The following is an 18,824-nucleotide window of genomic DNA, read 5'->3' on the forward strand; positions in this document are numbered from 1 at the left end:
GCTGTGTCCCCACCCAAATCTCATCTTGAATTGTAGCTCCCACAATGCCCACATGTCATGGAAGGGACCTAGTGAGAGGTAATTGAATGATGGGGGTGAATGTTTCTCATGACAGTGAATAAGTCTTATGAGGTCTGACGGTTTTATAAAGAGAAGCTCTTTTTCTTGTCTGTTGCCATCCGTGTAAGATGTGACTTGCTCCTCCTTGCTTTCTGCCATGATTGTGAGGCCTCCCCAGTCATGTGGAACTGTGAGTCTATTAAACTTCAGTTCTTTATAAATTACCTGGTCTTGGGTATGTCTTTATTAGCAACATGATAACAGACTAATACAAGCACCAACAGTTTTACTCACCATTGCTTTGGCACCGTTGGTGCAAATGTCAATACAGTGGAAAAAACAAGTACATCTTAATATTATTATGAAAATAATTTTGACCTCATGGATCCACTAAAAGTGTCTTCGGGATTTCCAGAATTGTGCAGATTACACTTTGAAAACTGCTGCTTGCGGGGGTTTGTTTTAAAAGAACCACAGTGTTACTGTGTCATAGCTCTTATTGGCCTCCTTTGGTAAGGTGTTTCAAGAAAGAGATGAACTCAGAAAGAAATGGCTAGTTTCCAAGCCAGATGGAAAACAATAGAAAATATCCAGACTTGAGTGAACAATGGTGGAAATCCATCTGCTTCTAGATCCCACACAGAACCACAAGGCCCAGAAAGACTTTTTAGCTGAACAATATGACTTAGCTACAGATCTGATTAATAGACAAAGAGACCTGGAGAGAGGGAGAGAAAAGAGAAAAGACCTGAGAGTTGTACAAGGAAGCAAATACAACAGAAGCCTACCAAGATTTCGAAGAACTTGTATTGTCAAGAAATCCAAAATATCTGATTAAAACACCTTTGACTGTTTGACCTATAAAATCACCTTTTTGCTTTGGCTACACTCATTTCAGCTGTGTCCAAAAGGAATAAATAAACAATAAGAACTTCTAAAGGGAAAAGCTTGAGGGTCAAGCAAGAAAAAGACAAAAGACTTATTTCCAGAGAGCAGAATTAAAGTTTAATCTACAAATTTATCATCTCCCCAGGCTAGGGGATATCACGAAGCCTGCCAAACAGGATTGTAGAATTATAGTGTCCTAGTGAACATGTACATCCCCTGATTCCTTTTTTCTGAATGGAGTTTTAATTGCAGTTATGCTGTCCCTGCGCCACCACTGTATATAGAGCAAGCCCATAACCAAACTCCACTCTCTCTCCGCTCAGCTGCCTGCCAGATACAAGGGTCTGGGGGGAATTCTAAGCTAATAGGAGGTGGTGTAACCACGAGATGGAAGAAGCCTGGTCACCTGAATGAAGCAGATCCTGTCCAACCAACCCGTGCTGGATTGTGACACGAACAAGGAATGTATGTTTATTGTGCTAAACCATTGAGATTTTGATTCCAGCATTTGCCACAAACATTCTTTATTACAACACTGAGATGACTCTGAATAATACGGAAGCTATTCCATTGATAAGCTCAGAGGAACTGAACTATGGCAGTGGCAGAAATAAGAAGAAATATATATTTTAGAGGTAGAATCAATAAGCTATCACTAGTGGGATATGAGAGCAGAATGAGGTAGGGTAAGGAGTCTGGGATGTGTTCCAGCTTTCTATCTTGGTTTGAAGTGGGTGGAGTTTTGGATGGCACTCAGAACAACTCAGTGAATTTGTCCAATAGGCAAGAGCTTGGGACAGAGATGTGGAAAGCAGGCACATATAGGGCAATCATCAGCTTATAGGTGATGGTTGAAGCCATGAGGCGGGAGGAATAGTGGATAAAATATTTTGGGAAGACAATTCAGAGGGAGAAGAACACAGAGGTTGTTTAATGAACAGCAGAGAGAGCAGAGTCTGCAAAAAAGTGAAAATAAACCCTCAGAACGGAAAAAAAAAAAGGCAGAAAAGGATAGGTCACAGAAACCAAATTAGAATTAAAGCACACTTTAAAAACACTTTAAACACTTTAAAAGAACACTTTTAAGAATTGTGAAATGATAAAGAATCATATTTCAAAGAGGTAAAATATAATCAGAGCTAAATATTTATGAAATTTTAGAATTAAAAGAGTATGGGTGATCTTCATGAAGATAATTTCAATGGAGCATTGATACAAAATTCGGATTATTATGTGATAAGTGTCTTTTGATTTTATAAATGAAAAAACAGAAGGGTTACATCTTGACCAAGATTGACAGCACATGTTGGAGCTTTGCTTTGAATTTTTGCCTATTCAACACCATAACCCATGCTCTTCCATTCTTCCAAACTGAATCTGAAAACCTCACTTAGGTAATAGGTGGATTCAGATAAAATTTTGATTATAATCTTGCTAAAGCCAGGTAAAATAGAAGGCTATTGAAATCATAGGATTGATATTTTCAGAGAGGAAGGTGTAGAGAGGTGACTAATGTTCTATCATATTTCTGAGAGGATTCTTTCTTTTTCTCTCTCTCCTCCCTCTTTTTATTCTCTTGAGCAGATTCTATTGATAATATTGGTAACCAGGAGTTAAGTTTTTTAACATGAATAGGTTAAATGTTATATTGTGGGTATAAATTTTATATTCATAGCACGAATATAAAAATCAACTACTTATGACTATTTACACTGGCTTAGGGACAAAGGTGGTAAGAGCTGTTGGCCACAACTATCTGATCTATATCTGCGTCTTATTTTTAACAATGGGGCTATTTTGGTTTCAGAACATAGGATGTCTGAATCTTCTAAAATCACTTCTTCCTAAAATTGTAAGGTTGCAGTTGACTGATAAAACTTTTTCTCTCATATAAAACTAATTGACAAGATCAAAGACTGCAAGAGTTTGAGCACTACCTTCACATTTACCAGAGGATTTGGTGGCAATTCAGTATTTAAAGTATAATCTCCAAACAAGCTAAAAACAGAGGCAAACATTTTTAGGAGATTTATCCTATGATCTTCTTTTCATTAATAAACATAAAGGTTTATGTTACCCTAAATGCTATCATAGAACACTATTTCAAAATAAGTACATTAGCAAATTAAATGAAAGACATGTCAAAACCTGAAGCAGCATTTATTCTTGTGAGCCAAGGTGTCTACAAATTTTGTACAGGAAATGTAACTTTTCTTCACTTGATACAGTGACATTTTGTATGTGCTGAAATTTTGAAATACTGTGCACTGACATGTTTCACAATGAGCCTTCCAGAATTTTGAGGCATTTGAGGGGACACATACTCAGTGGTTGTCTGGGTCAATACTGCCTTAGTGAGAACATTTGCACATTCTCACAATTGTAAAGTTTCCCCACTATTTTTGTGACCAACACTACTGTAAATATATTTGGCTTTTTACAGTTCACAGGGTATTAATAAGCTGCAGTACTATGTACATTTAATAAGTCATAAACAGCATTCATTACCTTGGTATATTATTAAAAATGAAATTTTGTATGAAATGAAGAAAAGTAATTGGCATTATTCGAATCCATTACTTATTAAATTTTACCTTTTTTGTACAAATGAACCTTTCTTGGCATGTACTGATTTCCTAATCTGGAATGCATGCTAACATATTTTCATTTAGATATCTTATTTTTGGTAGCGAAGTACCTTCCAATTTGGGACTCAGAACATTCAATTTAGAGTATACACCAAGTCAAGAATACATACAGTCAGCATTATTAAACATAAACCTTCATACTGCCCGACTTTAGTTGCAATTTTTTGATAGCATAATTCAGTGTTATTTGTCCCCTTTGCATTTCTATAGCAACTATTTCTGTGAAAGTTATGTGTTTGGTTGAAATTTTCTGAAGCAGAAAAGAATCATTTGTAATTTTTATTTGAAGGTTGTTTTGCAGTGATGAGGAATTGAGAGATGCCCTTCATTGTATGCAAAATTATTTTTAAAAGCCCTCTACCCTACACATACACACGTGTGTGCACACACATCTTCATGTCCAATGTTATAGATATTAAGTACCATCTAATTACTCATATTATCTTAAAACAGGGTAGCAGATCATAGATAATCACTTTTTAAAAATTAGTTAATTGAAAGAAGACAATCTAAAAAGAGAGAAAAAACACCTAACTCCATCCTGAAATTTCATGTTATTTTTGAATTGCATATGAGAATTTTTGTAAAAGATAGGTTGAAAAATGTACCTATTACCTGCCACTTACACATTTAATGTAAGAGATAAGGTAACATTTTAAGAGACACTATTTGGCAATACACACTACCACACAGAAAATTTAAAGAAAACAATAAAGCTTAAGAAAAAAAAAAAACAAAAATAAACTTAATTTTGTTTCCAAATCAAGCTTATTTCTATAGCAGTTTTAAAACATTTTGTTTGGTTGTTCTCATCAAGACTTTCTATCCTATTCTAATAACTAATTAAGAGAACCCTAAAGCTTTCTGCTTTTGTAATGTAACATTTGAAGAGATAGATTTCTAGAGAATATTTTCCAAATCTGTTATACTCTGGAAGAACAGTATCATAGCTTCTGAATTTCTTCTCAAATGTCAGTATGGTTTAACACAAAGGCAATGAAAATAGAAAACTTACATGCTGATTTTAAGTTCTACATATCTGAAATTCTTAGGCAATAAACATGTTTGTAGACAGGTAAAACTAATAAGGCTAAAACTTTGGTTTTTAAAATTAGAACAGTTACTATCTTTTATTGTCATTAGTTATATATATTAAAGTCAAATGAAAGAGCTATTTGGTAATTTTATAATACTGATTTCATTCATTAATTTAACAAGTATGAATTGATTATTTACTCTGTGACAAGATATTATTACCTATATCCCTGGATGCAGAACAAAGGGTTAGCCTCTTAATAGTTTCTGAAACATCACGATTAATCCTGGCTGTCATGGTAAAGGAAAACCATTTGGTGCATATACTGAGTAAAATTTTAAAAAACACAGAAAACAAAAACTGTATATCAATGAGTAACAAAAACTACAATTTAACTGGGTTGGGATCAAAGGTTGTAAGAGCTGTTGGCCACAACTATCTGAAAAGAAACCAAAATGTCAAGTTGACCTCTTAATGGTAACTGGGTAAATACCAAGGTTCAGTGGTTTGCTCTTGATGCACATCCAAACATTTGGACATGTGTCCAATATTTTTAGCTAGAGATTTTTACTAACGTAGTTTTTAAAAATGTAAAATATGTGACTTGCTATAGAACATTCATGGTCTATTTTTATCATGTTAAATGAAAAAGTTCCATGTTTTGAATGCATTTCATTTTCTTAAGTTCATAAATGAAAGTAGCATGACATTATTTATGAGTCATTTTTGATAGCAAAAATTCCGTATTGTGAATTCAGAACTGAAGAGTAAGAGAAAATAAATAAGTTGTTACAGACTGTGATGCAGTTTATGAAAAAACAAAATGGCTGGAGTGAATCATAGTGACTGGGGCTGGGATAAGGGTAGGAAAGAGGTCAAGAAGGACCGGTGTGAGAAGGTAACACATGAGCTGAGATTTGAAGGATGAGTCCTGGGAAGAACCAGGGACAGATTCTTCTAGGTAAAGAGAACGAAATATAGCAATATGAGGTGAAAGGAACTTCATTAAGAAAAGGTCGGGGGAAAGCTTAAACTCCCCTGAATAGGATCTTTCCGACATAGATTATTTTCTATCAGGTGGAGAGTGCTCTGCTATGCAGCAGGACAGCCTAGGTCCAGCAACAGTAATCGACCATCCCCCAATCCCAGATGCTCTAAACCACTAGGTTCATTTCTCACTCACTCTATGTGTCCATTGCAGGGTGGCTAAGTGCTGTGCTCTGCATCCTCCTCTCTCCAGGACCCACGCAGACAGAGTAGTCACTATCTGGAACACAGAGTTTTGGTGACAAAGCAAAAAGAGAAAGCGTGGCAAATTGCGTACAGGCTCTTAAAGGTTCTGAAAACTTCCACTCACACTTCATTGGCCAAAGCTGTGACTTATCTCCAGTCAGCAAGGAAGTGTAATTCTCCAGTGTGCCCGGAAGAGGAGTAGAACCGGAAATATGAATGAGTGACAGTAGCATCTCCTAGAGGGGGTCCGTGAGCAACCTGGAATTGTGTGTACATTTGTGTGTGTGTGTGTGTATGTGTGTATGTGTGTGTCTGTGTCGGTATGCGCTTGTCTCTGGGGAGAAGATCCATTAATCAGATTTTCAAGGGATCTGTGACACGACAACGATTAAAAACCACTGGACCAGTTGAAAACTGCCATGTAAACAGATAATTGCTATACAAGACAATTTGCAGCATGAGTGAGAGGCTGAAATGATTAAAGAATTGTGCTTCTCTGTGTGTTTGTGCGTTTGCACACATGCATGCTCACACATGGTGACAAGGAAAAAGCTGAGCCAATGTGTAGACTGAAATGTAGAAGGCAGAGTTCAGAGAGTGATAGATTAAAGACACCAAAGTGTGAGGGGACATGCCTGATGTAATGAGGTCCCTGAAGATGCCTGAGGAGATGGTGTCCAATATTCTCTAACTTCAGGGATTTGAAGAGATTACTCTTCTTTGACTTAGAAGAAAGGGAGGGAGAAGCTAGGTGTCCTCATGGGTCAGTTTGCTGACGGAGGGGAAGAAGAGGAGCTCTATTTTGTCTGTGATATATGAGCAAGGTCATCTGCTTAGAATGAGGGGATTGTAGAGCATGTTAATAGTTTGTAACAGCTGTAAGGGAAATCTGAAACTGAGCTGACTGGGGAGAAATAAAAGGACCGCCAGTAGCACAGAGGGCCCAGCTGATGCTGGGGAACATAGATTTGTCAGAGTGCCAGTAAATGGAGTTATGTGATTTTTCTCTGCCCATGCTCAGCTGCCTGGAAGCAGGAGTTGAGAAAGTTAACAGTTGGATCGATGCAGGGCTGGGGATTGGCAGGGCAGGTGCAGCAACATGTTTTACTTATAATTTGAAGTTCAGGAGTCTGAACAGGCAAAAAGAACTAATTTTGCCTCTAATTTTAAAAGATAAGTTGGTAAATAATGGCGATAATGGTGAGAATAAGCTATATAGAGAGAGCTATCACCTGTAGTTATCCTTTGTGAGTTGCTATTCTTGCTCCCTGGAGTTCACAACTGATGTAAATACTATAACTATGGCTGAGGATAAGTAGTGTAGCTTATTTCTTATTGCTTAAGTAAAATTAATCATGCTTCAGCCACATGAGATTTTTTTTATGTTCCTAATACTCCCTTATTCCTCTGGTAAAATCTGGCAGAAGGAAGGTAAGAGAAAAAAAATTAAAGCCCTAAAAATATAATTACATACTCAGAGACAGAATCGCTTAGCTAAGCATCTTGCTATTAATTAGTACGTTGTAAATTTTGCTGCCTTGGCTGATACTAAGTCATCGTATTTAGAAGACCCATTAAATGAAGACAAAAGAAAAACATCTGGAGTAGCTTAGCTCCGAAGTAGACCTCAGGCTGAAATAGCATTGTATTGCATTTCTCTGTTCCCAGTTGCCTGCCAAATTCCCCAATTTCCCTGATTTCTGTGAGGTTACATCATAAACATTTGATAAAAAATAGTGTTGCTCTTCATAAAGGCTACATATGCACACTGAAGGCAAACACAGCCCTGATAGTAATTCTGGATTACTGAACAACATTCCATAGGCTCTGTCATTTTATTTTCCATTTCTTCAGAACAGAGGTTTCATCTCTTAAATATTGATGACTGACAGGTGAGGTGAGCAAGCCAAATGTGATCATTTAGAATTGCATTTGGGGCTGAAAGTAAATGTGACTTTTCACATCCTTCCTCAACACAAAGGATTTAGCAGGAGGCAAGCGTGTTAAAATTCTAAAAGGAGATTATTGCTGCAAATGGCTTTTCCCCAGAAGACCCTCTCTCAGAATTTCAGTTGTTGATAACTAGCAGGTTTTATCTCTAAGAACTAAGATCATTTTCTCATCACTTCTGGCCTGCCAACTTGTAGACTGTCTTCAGCTGAAGCAGTGCTGCCAGAAAGAATAACTGGAGAAGTTACTCAACTCTATTTATTTTAGAGTATGATAATTTGAGGGAAAATTAAAATTGTCAGTTTTCCATTACACCCTCAAGCTCTCAGTGCTGGTTATCTCATCAGACCTAAAAAACATACTTTGGCGGAAAATTGTGTAAACAGACAGAAAAGCCAAGAAAAATAAGGAACTAATGTCTCATCAAGGGCCACATGGTATGTTTAGGGCAGAGCTGAGCACCTGAACATCCTTACTGATCTGACCTGAGGACTTCCTGCTGGAGTCCCAGGACAGGGAGATGTGTAAATGCTGAGTATCTGAAGTAAACACTGGGCAGTTATCTGAGGTCTGGTTATGTAAGTGGCAAGGACAATGGATTTTTTTTTTTTTTTTTTTTTTTTTTTTTTTTTTTTGCGACGGAGTCTCGCTCTGTCGCCCAGGCTGGAGTGCAGTGGCCGGATCTCGGCTCACTGCAAGCTCCGCCTCCCGGGCTTACGCCATTCTCCTGCCTCAGCCTCCCGAATAGCTGGGACTACAGGCGCCCGCCACCTCACCCGGCTAGTTTTTGTATTTTTTAGTAGAGACGGGGTTTCACCGTGTTAGCCAGGATGGTCTCGATCTTGACCTCGTGATCCGCCCGTCTCGGCCTCCCAAAGTGCTGGGATTCCAGGCTTGAGCGACCGCGCCCGGCCTGACAGTGGATTTTTAAATGTTCACATTTTGACCTGCAATGACCTGTAGCAGAGGCCTAGGGACTCTGAGCGCTCTGAGGGCAAGGACGCTGTAGAGTTCATCTTTGTATACCTGGCCCCAAGCCCAGTGGCTGGCATAAGACTAGAAACCCAATCAACGTTTAAGAAATTCTGAATAAATTCAGATCCTTTAAAAATGTTGTCGGCAGGGCTTGGTGGCTCACACCTGTAATCCCAGCACTTTGGGTGACTGAGGTGGGCGGATCATGAGGTCAGGAGATCGAGACCATCCTGGCTAACACGGTGAAACCCCATCTCTACTAAAAATACGAAAAATTAGCCGAGGTTGGTGGCGGGCGCCTGCAGTCCCAGCTACTCCAGAGGCTGAGGCAGGAGAATGGCGTGAACTCGGGAGGCGGAGGTCGCAGTGAGCCAAAATCAGGCCGCTGCACTCCAGCCTGGGCAACAGAGAGAGACTCTGTCTCAAAAAAAAAGAGAAAAGAAAAAAAAAAGTTGTCGGATCACCTCATTTCTCTACTCAGAATGCTGCAGTAGCTTCTCATTTCTCTCGAGGTAAAAGTCAAAGCCCTGACAGATCTGGTCCTGGCTGCCTCCTCTCGCTTCCCAATTCTCACCCCCACTCACCCTCCGGTGGTTCCTTATCCACAGGAGGCAGCTCTCTTTGCACTGGCTGTTCTTTAAGCCTGGACTCTTACTCTACATACCTAACAGGCTTCCTCCCTTATTTTCTTTAAATTTTGTTCATATGTCACCTTTCATTGAGTAATAGTTCCACTGTCCTTTACAAAAATTGCAGCTCTGTTACACCCCCCGCCCATTCACATGGTGATCCTGCTTAACCTGCTCCATCTTTTCATAACACCACTTTCTAACTCTAAATTACCATAACATTTACTATTATTATGTTTATATTTTGTTGTCTCTCTCCTTCTAACAAGGGCAAGGATTTGTCACTTCTGTTCATTATTCCCAGTGTTTCAGCCAGTGTCTGACACATAGAGGATGCTTTGCAAATAATTGTATGAATAAATGAACAAAGCTGGATTAGTGAAGCAAGTGAGTGGACGTGTCTCATGGTGAAAGAGATGCACTCTTAAAGATGGGTGTAAAGGTTAAAGGGACCATTAGTTTTGGTAAATCTATAGAGGTGTACACTCATTTTCATATTCAAAAGCCCTTGTAATTCCAGACAAACTTTGTCAACTTCCAGATGTAATTCCAGACAAACTTTGTCAACCTCCAGACTCAAAGCTACGGACTTTCAACCTGTTAACTGTGAAGTTCTCTTGGTAAGAATGTGTGGTTCAATTCTTGTTGAATTCAGACAGTGAGCACACGTGTGGATTGGTGTTTCTCAAAGTAGACTTATGAGGCCCCTGAATTAGGAACACTTGCTAAGTACTGTATTCCAATTCCCCAGCCCTATCCAGTTTACTGAGTGATTGTTAAGGATTAGATCTCCAAGTGACTCAAATGCATGCTAAAATTAGAGAATTATCAGTACATAAAAATCTGCCAAAAGTGATGAGACTATAACAGAACAGGATTCCCCTGCTGTAGTATAATTGTTCCACATGATGTTGATAAGATTGCAGTTAGAAAAATAGTGTTCGTTAAAATAATGAAATAAGGTAATACTGAATTAAATGGGTTTTTAAGTAACAGGAGTTCACAGAACCTTTAATACGCTGACATCATCGTGTGTTCCCAAGAGCAGGCTAAAGTATGTAGTGTCACAGATTTATTCCATCATGAACATCTCTTTTTAGGTAACTCATTAGCTTTTGGGGTTTTTTTGAGGTTTTTTTTTTTTTTCTTTAAAGAAAAAGTCTGAGCACTTCTGTTATACATAATCTCTAATATTTATTCCTGATTCTAACATTCTATAATTGTCTATATTTGTTTTCTCTCTTGTCAACTACCCTTAGTTTATAATCTAGTTGCAGCTTTTTACACCTAAGAAAAAATATGAAATAGTATTTCTATATTTCATGGTGTCTAGGACTTATCCTTGCAAACGAGAAAGGTCTTCGTGTGTGAGAGACACACACACGTGCACACACACACACACAGAGAGATTGTGAATGAGAATAAAGTAAATGCCAGTCCAGAGAGATGACACAAAGAAGCCTGTATATGATGCACTTAAGTGAGTGAATCTGCTTGCTAAAGTAAAATTTGGTAGATTTGTAAGTAAGGGTTCTGCCTTTTGTGTAAAGTGCTATATGTTAGTGATATACACATATAAATATCCCACCAGGTATAAGCACACGTGGGGCCTGGTTTTTCTGTACTGATTACCATTAATCTATTCCTTATGTCACTTTCCATTGCTGTGGCATGGCCTGTGGAAACAAGATAGGTGTGTGCCTGGAATAAACATATTTTTCCCTTTCTGAAAGCCGTGCGAGTTCTACAGCACATTACATCCTTCTGTGTAATGGAAGGACCCACACATGGGCAATCGCTGTCTACAGACGTAATGAACCAAGTGGGAGGTAATGAGAAGTGACTGTCACACCATCCCTAGGGCCCCCTTTCTCCCACCACACAATTACACTGTGACCCTAGAGAAACCAAGAAGAGTATAACAGTCTCCCCTTTCCTAATGGTCTTAAAATCAGCCCTAGCTTGCCAGGGATAACTAAAATGCAGCATTATTCATTTGGCAGTCCAGAGGATGTCCAAGGAAATGTTTATAATATGGGAAGCAGTTCTATATCCACTCATATACTGTTTCCTCAGTGTGGACTTGGCCTCTTGCCTGAAAGATGCCAGCACATGAGGGTCCTTTCCTGTTTTCCCTTAGTGTGTGATTTTGGGGTGAGAACTGTTGCTATGTTTGTAACGAGAGCCCAGGGAGGAGGTTGGTGGTCACAGCCACATTTGTTAAAGCTTTTTTTCTTTTTAAAACTCCTTTAAATAATGATGAAAGTACAGTGATAGTAATGTATCACCCATTTTATTTCTGAGTTTTGTTTCAAGGGGAGCATTGGTTACAGCAACCAGTTGTATATGACTTACGCTTTTGGTGAGAGGGAGATGTCAGGTTGATGAAAAGGTAGAGGGTTGCCCGCTGAGTCAACTTCTAGAGAGCATACAAAAAAATGCAAAAAGGTATAAGACTTAAAATTCTCTTCTTTGTCTTCATTTTGCTCTTATAGCTGAGGCTTGCCCACATTCTGGGGGAAGTCTGCCAACTGTTCCCTGAATGGTGAATGGAAACAAGCTGGTCTGCTGTGTTGCTTGGCAAAGATAGAATAGCAGCGCAGGCTTGCTGCTGGCTGGACGACACCATTTTCCACTCCTCTGCTCCTCTGCCTGCAGGAAGCCCCCAGGTGGCATTAGGGAGAATTAGTGTGTAAATTACAGGGCCTGCTAATTTCTCACCACTTCATTAGTTGACAGTTCAATGAAAGAGCTCCCCTGCCATTCACCTCACGTCTGTGGCACTGACACTTCTCATCAGCAGAAGCAGAGTTCAGTCGTGTTGTGTTGACATGCTTGTGACTTTTTGGTTCCCCTCCTCAGTGTGTGCTAGTTTATTCTCTGACCCTGTTACTAGCAATTATGTCCTTGGATGTCCTGCGACATCTACCTTAAACCTTCTTTTGGTTCAAACTTGATTTAGTGTCACCAAGAAAAGGTAGAAATTGCTCTTGATCCCGTCCATACCTTTTTACAGAATGGTTTCAAACTGTGCCACAAAGAAAGGAAAAATAAAAATAATACCCTATATAAAAATAACTGTTCTCCATAATATTCTTCATAGCTAGTATTTTTTGAGTGTTTATTCTGTGCCAGACATTGTTCTAAATAGTCCAGAGTCTGTTAAATCTTGTGTGTGTGTGTGTGTGTGTGTGTGTTTTATTGTTTGTTTTATTCAGGAGAAATCTGAGGCGTGGAGAGGTTAGGTTTATTGCCTAGGACACACAGCATTTGAATATTGGAAGTTTGGATCCACAACCCACACTCTAAGTACTGGAGCATTTTGCCTTACTTAGCCAATTACTTAGTTAATTCCTGAATTCATTCAACAAACTTTCATGAAGCACCAGCTATGTATAACTTACTATGCCAGAGTTTCTTAGCCTATCAATCCTTCCATTTCCATCGGTGATAAGCTATTTGTTGAGTGCTTCCTATCTCCCCAGGGATATGCTCATGTAGATACGAGAGAAATGCAGGGTGGGACCTTACCATCAGAAAATTGAAGTACATGTAGATAGTTGACAAACTTTTCTCTCTAAAGGGCCAGACCCAAAATACTTTTGACTTTGGAGGTCACATGGTCTCTGTCCCAACAAGTATGAAGCAGCTGCAAAGATTATCTAAATGAATTAGTATGTCTATTATGATAAAACTTCACAAAAAATTAGTACCAGACCATATTTGGCCCACAGGCTGCCTGCTGTGAAGGATAGAAGAAGCCCGAAGAAAAATACGGGACCATAAATATTGATGGTACAACTGAGAGTGAAGCTTGTGCATTACTGCCTGTCCACGTCTGTGAGGTCAGTGAAATAAGGTGTCAGGGAGCAAGAAGAGCTGTGTGCATTTTGGTAATTAGGCAAATTATTTCTAGAGGAGGTGGAGCAGGAGCCTTCCCTCCAGAATAGGAGGTATTTGACATATACTTGTGAGGTTGTTAGGTGGGTTTCAGTAACTGCCATAGTTCTTATTACTATGTCTGTCAGGCAAGTGGGTTATCTAATGTCCATTTTCCTCTCCTTCCTTGTTAACAGAACCCAATTTTTGTTTGGTGACACTACAGGTTCAGCAATGGCTCATAGTTGATAACAGTAAGTCTTGATAATTGTGTTCTCAATTTCCCTGCCTCTTTTGCAGTTGAAAGTGGTCATGTGACCTAGTTCTGAACAATTAGAAGTAGGTTTACCTGCTGGGTAGAGTCAGGAGGGACTCTTGGGAAGCCTTTCGCTTGTCTGATCAAAGGAACAGAAAAGTTAATGTCACACTTCCCTTATATTTTGTTGCCACAAGTTTAAACATGAAGATGAATTGGGACAGACATCCTGGGGCCTTGAGGGAACAAGCCAACATGTTATAGATGGAGAATGAGGACAAAGAAAAAGAGCCTGGGCCTCTGATGACTCCAGGGAGCTACTACATGGGTGCTGCTGCCACCCTCTAGCCTTCTCATTTTAAGAGTTTACTACTTTTATAATAATTATTATTATTGATTTAAGTCACTGTTAGTTGAATAATGAATGTGTCTTTAAAAATATTTCAGGAAAAGTTAACTAGAAATTACTTACTTCTAGAAATTTCCCATCATCTTAGATAATTCAGAAAATTGTACTAAATCAAATGAGAATTGTTTCTAATTCCTTTCACTTTCTTAGTAATCTTTCTTCACAATATACTACTAAGGAGAGAAAAGTACATTACAGACAAATATTAGCCTATTTTTCTTTTAAATATCATAAATGTCTTAAGAACAAAAGTAGTAGTGGTTGTGTCTGGGTAATTGACACTAGCTGTTGGAATTAGTGTGTTTTTTTGTTCTGCTTTGTTTTTCTAACTTTTCTATAGAAAATATATAAATGAAAAAATTTAAAATCATACTAAAAAAATCAAACTAATTTTATTTTTAATGCAAGTTTCTTTTCTGACTTATACTATTTCCCTAACCTAGTTTTTCCTTTGGCTAAGCTCATTTCTTTTTAGTTTTTTTCCCATGTTGTTTTTTGTTCATTAATTGTGTACTGTGCCTGCTTGCCTGCCTTCCTTTCTTTTTCCTCCCTTCCTCCCTCCTTCCCTTCTGATATGCTTTGGCTGTGTCCCCACCCAAATCTCATCTTGAATCGTAACTCCTATAATCCTCACAGTCATGGGAGGAACCCGGTGGGAGGTGATTGCATTATGGGGGTGGGTCTTTCCTGCACTGTTCTTGTGATAGTGAATGAGTTTCATGAGATCTGATTATTTTAAAGAGTTCCCCTGCACAAGTTATCTCTCTTTTTGCCTGCTGCCATCCATTTAAGACATGCCTTTGCTCCTCCTTGCCTTCTGCCATGATTGTGAGGCTTCCCCAGCTACATGGAACTGTAAGTCCAACTAAACCTCTTTCTTTTGTAAATTGCCCAATCTTGGACATGTCTTCACCAGCAGCATGAAAATGGACTGATCCTCCCTCCCTCCCTTCCTCTTCTCTCCTTCCCTCCTTTTTTCTTTCTTTCAACAAGTTCTTGCTTTGTCACTCAGTCTGGAGCACAGTGCTGTGAACACAGCTCACCAAAGCCTTGACCTCCTGAACTCAAGCCATTATTCCACCTAAGTCTCCCAAGTAGCTAAGACTACATGCACCCACCACCACACCTGGCTAATTTTTGTATTTTTAGTAGAGACAGGGTCTCGCCATGTTGCTCAAGCTAGTCTTAAACTCCTGGGCTCAAGTGATCCTCCTGCCTTGGCCTTCCAAAGTGCTGTGATTATAGGTGTGAGCCACCACACTTGGCCTATGTACTGTCTGTCTACAATTTTTTTTTTCATTTGAATGCAGTCTGTGGTATGATGTTGCAAACTTCAAGTTTGTTCTTGAAGTTTGAGCCTTCTGTTGCTAAGTTTCATCAAACCATCATCTTCATTCATTCAATAAATGTTGTTGGTGCCAGCCACTATTCTATGTGCTGTAGAATTAAGAGGAATGAACATTGGAAACTTTGTGCTCTTTTCTCTTCCTCCTCTTTCCTTGGACTGACATACATCTCATCCCATAAGACCCAATATAAATGTGATTTCCTTCATAAAACCTGAAGTTATCAACTCAATGAATTATTAACTCACTCCTCTACATTTCGATTACACTATTGTTTCTAATTCTCTTTATTTTCTTATTTGGTAGTATTTGATGATATGTGTTTATTGGTATATATTCTTGCCTAGACTCTGGGTTTATCTAGGAGGGCTACTGCGTCATTTTAATCTTTGTCTGGTGTCCAACCCTGTGTTGCTCCTTTAGGCAGCCACACCCATATCTGTAGGAAAGACCATAAGCCACGTAAATTGCATGCTCAGAAATGAACTTTCTGAGAATAGTGTCCTGAACCTGACCTATATTTTGCCACACCATATCTCAATTGTCAGTCACTTCTCTTGGACTCCAGTGGCACTTTGTGCTGTCCTTTATCTTCTCCCCTCCTTCAGGTATACGTCATCCCTTGTCTCTTCTAGACTTTCTCAATCATGCCCCTTCCCCAGCTTTTTTGCTTTGACACAGCTTTTGCTTGAAAGTTCAGATCCTGGAGAAAGATCTGGAGACCAATTATATTTTATACTGAGCAAGCTTTCAATTGTTACTCTATTCAATAAATAGGTGGGTGGGCAAGTGAATGCTCAGAGGAAACAGATATTTAAAAACTTAATGCTCCTTTTTTATAGTAAGTTTGGGGTAAAAGGCAATAGAAAACAATACCATTGGCTGCTGGTGGTATTTATTGGAATGTGGGAAGGCACACAATGTAGGCCTGAAAACTGAAAACTCCACTGTGGCATGTGGCCAGTATACTCCTGGTCACCCAGTCCTTCTGCGTCACCATTCTTGTTGATACAGTAATCCTCTTTAAATAAGGGGGAAATAAGAAAAACACAACTCTTTGAACTCAAGTTAGATCAGGAAATTGTGGCAATTTCTGGAATGTCAAGAGTAAAAATAAGAAAGGAAGAATTAATCCTGCTAGCCCAAAATGAGAAGCTGTCACCATCAAAGCTGTAACTCTCTAAATGAATATAACACCTCTGAAAACTCTCACAACTGTGCCAAGTATTTACATGTTCTCTCTGAATGTGGCATCTACAGCAAGTGGTTTTGGTCGTGAAGCACACCATCTGTGTGATTACCCACCCCTTGCTAGAGTACTCTGAACTCAGCAGTTGTACAACAGATGCATTTAAATATACAGTATTCCTGCTCTCATAGTTCAGAATGGGTGTTAGAAACTGAGGGAAAACAACCAGCTTCCTTGAAAACTCAGACTCCATCTGACATTTTTCCAGACACCTTTTGTAACCATGTTCCATGCTATCCTGAAAGATAACAACATCGTAATAGATTTACACATAGTTAAACAGGTCAGCCTGACCCAGAACATCAGCAGCTGCTGTCATAATCATTAATGAGTCAGTTAATCCAGAAGGTGAAACCAGATCACTGTTTGGTTTTCATTCAAGTGAAGATCAGTGTAGTCATGGGAAAAACAAGGGTACAGGAGTCAGATTATAAGCAATCCAGATAGATTAAAAAATGGTTTTACTACAATTCATTACTACAACGTATTAGTAGATGTGTCTTTGAAAAGACAACACTAGATGGCTTTTGAGGAACTTATACAATTAAGAATGAAGGATTGAATTCCATCCCCCTCTTTTATGTTTGTTTAAATACTCCACGTGCATTCACCAAGGTGTTTTATTCAGGGATGAATTCATCCTAAATGCAGGACTGAGATCTAAAGTTACATTTATCAGAATGTATGCCTTAGTAAAGGCTGTTGAGCCCTTCTGAATCATGGCCTCTCTTGCCTCCAATTGATGCAGTAATGTAATGTTCTTTCAGCTGGTCATACACTATGCTGAATGAGGGATGGATATTTCTTACATAAATAGCACAGTTTTGTTTTATTTTTTATTTTTTTCTATAGGCCCCTCTCCTGTTTTCCCCTTAGTAGTGGTGTATGGGAGACAGGGATAGGGTCAACACTGAAAAACAGCACATGCCAGGAATGGACTGATATCAATAATTTAAGAAGAGCTATGGATAAAAGATGTATTATGCACATTTATGCAATAAAAGCCTGAACAGTAAATTTAACATGGCCAGAAAATAAATTGTTATTAACATTTTCCTGCAAATTCTGGGTAAGACTTGCATTGTGGTCATCATCATGAGGCACATTAACAAACTTGGGAAGACTCATTGGGAACAAGTGTTCATAGGTGGCTTGATGGTTGAGGAAGCATTGTAAGTGATGTTGTAATCATCATTTTATAAATAATAAATTTAGGAAACTGCAGAGGCAGGAAGAATTAAATTGTATCAATACAGACTCCAAAGAGCCTTGGTATTGTGAGTCATAACAGCGTTGCTACTTTCTTCTGTCAGTGGAAAAAATAAGAAAAACTGAGTATTTTTGAACTCTAATTAGGTCAGAAACTGGCAGCAATTTCTGGAATGTCAAAAGTAAAAATAAGAAGTGGAGAATTAACTCTGCTAGCACAAAATGAGGAGCTGTCACCATTAAACGAACATGACAAGATGTTTTTCAGACCTGAACAGGAAGAGATGGTGCCAGGACCCTATGAAGAATCTTCACCTGCCCCAAATCAGTGATAAACAAATATGTAAGTCCCTCTCCTCTGCCCATTGTTTTAAATCTCCATCAATACATTACTCTACCTCACATGGGACTACAGATTCTGAATACATTTTTGATCAAAATAATTGTATAGACAGGGACTCTGCATAAAATGATTTGCCACCCAGGACTGCATATACCCCAGAGGTGGCCCTGGTCTGGAAAGCCAGATTAGGGACTTTTAACTGTTTGATAATTAATAAGTAAAAACTGAAAGAATATTTAGATACTGTAACACAATCAAATTTTATTTCAGAATTGTACTATGCAGAGAGGCTGTGTGAGATGAGTTAACGGGTGAGAAAGGAGTGATCATAGGCATGAGAATGGGCGGGGGGCAAATGTAACTGTCCTCGTGAGGCTGACTCACATTCAAGTGAAGGAATTGAGGGTCCAAACCCGGCAGGAAATGAGAATGGTCATGTCTTTAAAAGAATTTGTGATGTCTGACAGAGAAAGATGGGTTTTGAGGGGAAAGAAAATACATTTGGAATTTTACATTTTACAACATTGGTTATTTCATTTGAATTTTGAGAATAATGACAATGGTGGAATGTCTGATGAAATTTTGGTTACACTGAAATCCAAAGATCTTTTGCTATAATTTCTCAGAAACTGTAATTAAACCTTGTAGTTTTAGAAAGTGTATTTAGACATTCAGCAGACCTGCCTTTAAGCATTTCCAAGTTAGTTAAATTAG

General features: G+C 38.7%; 2 long non-coding RNA genes across 3 annotated transcripts in view; one reads left to right on the plus strand and one right to left on the minus strand.

Moving 5' to 3' along the window:
- LOC105486318 (uncharacterized) overlaps positions 1 to 5,983 on the minus strand; it is an 85,050-nt gene extending 79,067 nt beyond the window's left edge. For both annotated transcript variants that reach the window (XR_011621129.1, XR_011621128.1), the window contains exon 1: positions 5,816 to 5,983. This is a non-coding gene — a long non-coding RNA (uncharacterized lncRNA). The remainder of the gene's footprint in view (positions 1 to 5,815) is intronic.
- An 11,856-nt stretch (positions 5,984 to 17,839) lies between these two features.
- Positions 17,840 to 18,824, plus strand: part of LOC105486313 (uncharacterized) — a 384,056-nt gene continuing 383,071 nt past the window's right edge. Inside the window, exon 1 of the long non-coding RNA XR_011621130.1 lies at positions 17,840 to 18,110. This is a non-coding gene — a long non-coding RNA (uncharacterized lncRNA). The remainder of the gene's footprint in view (positions 18,111 to 18,824) is intronic.

The sequence above is a fragment of the Macaca nemestrina genome, chromosome 3 (genome assembly GCF_043159975.1).
Source record: "Macaca nemestrina isolate mMacNem1 chromosome 3, mMacNem.hap1, whole genome shotgun sequence".
Taxonomy (NCBI): domain Eukaryota; kingdom Metazoa; phylum Chordata; class Mammalia; order Primates; family Cercopithecidae; genus Macaca; species Macaca nemestrina.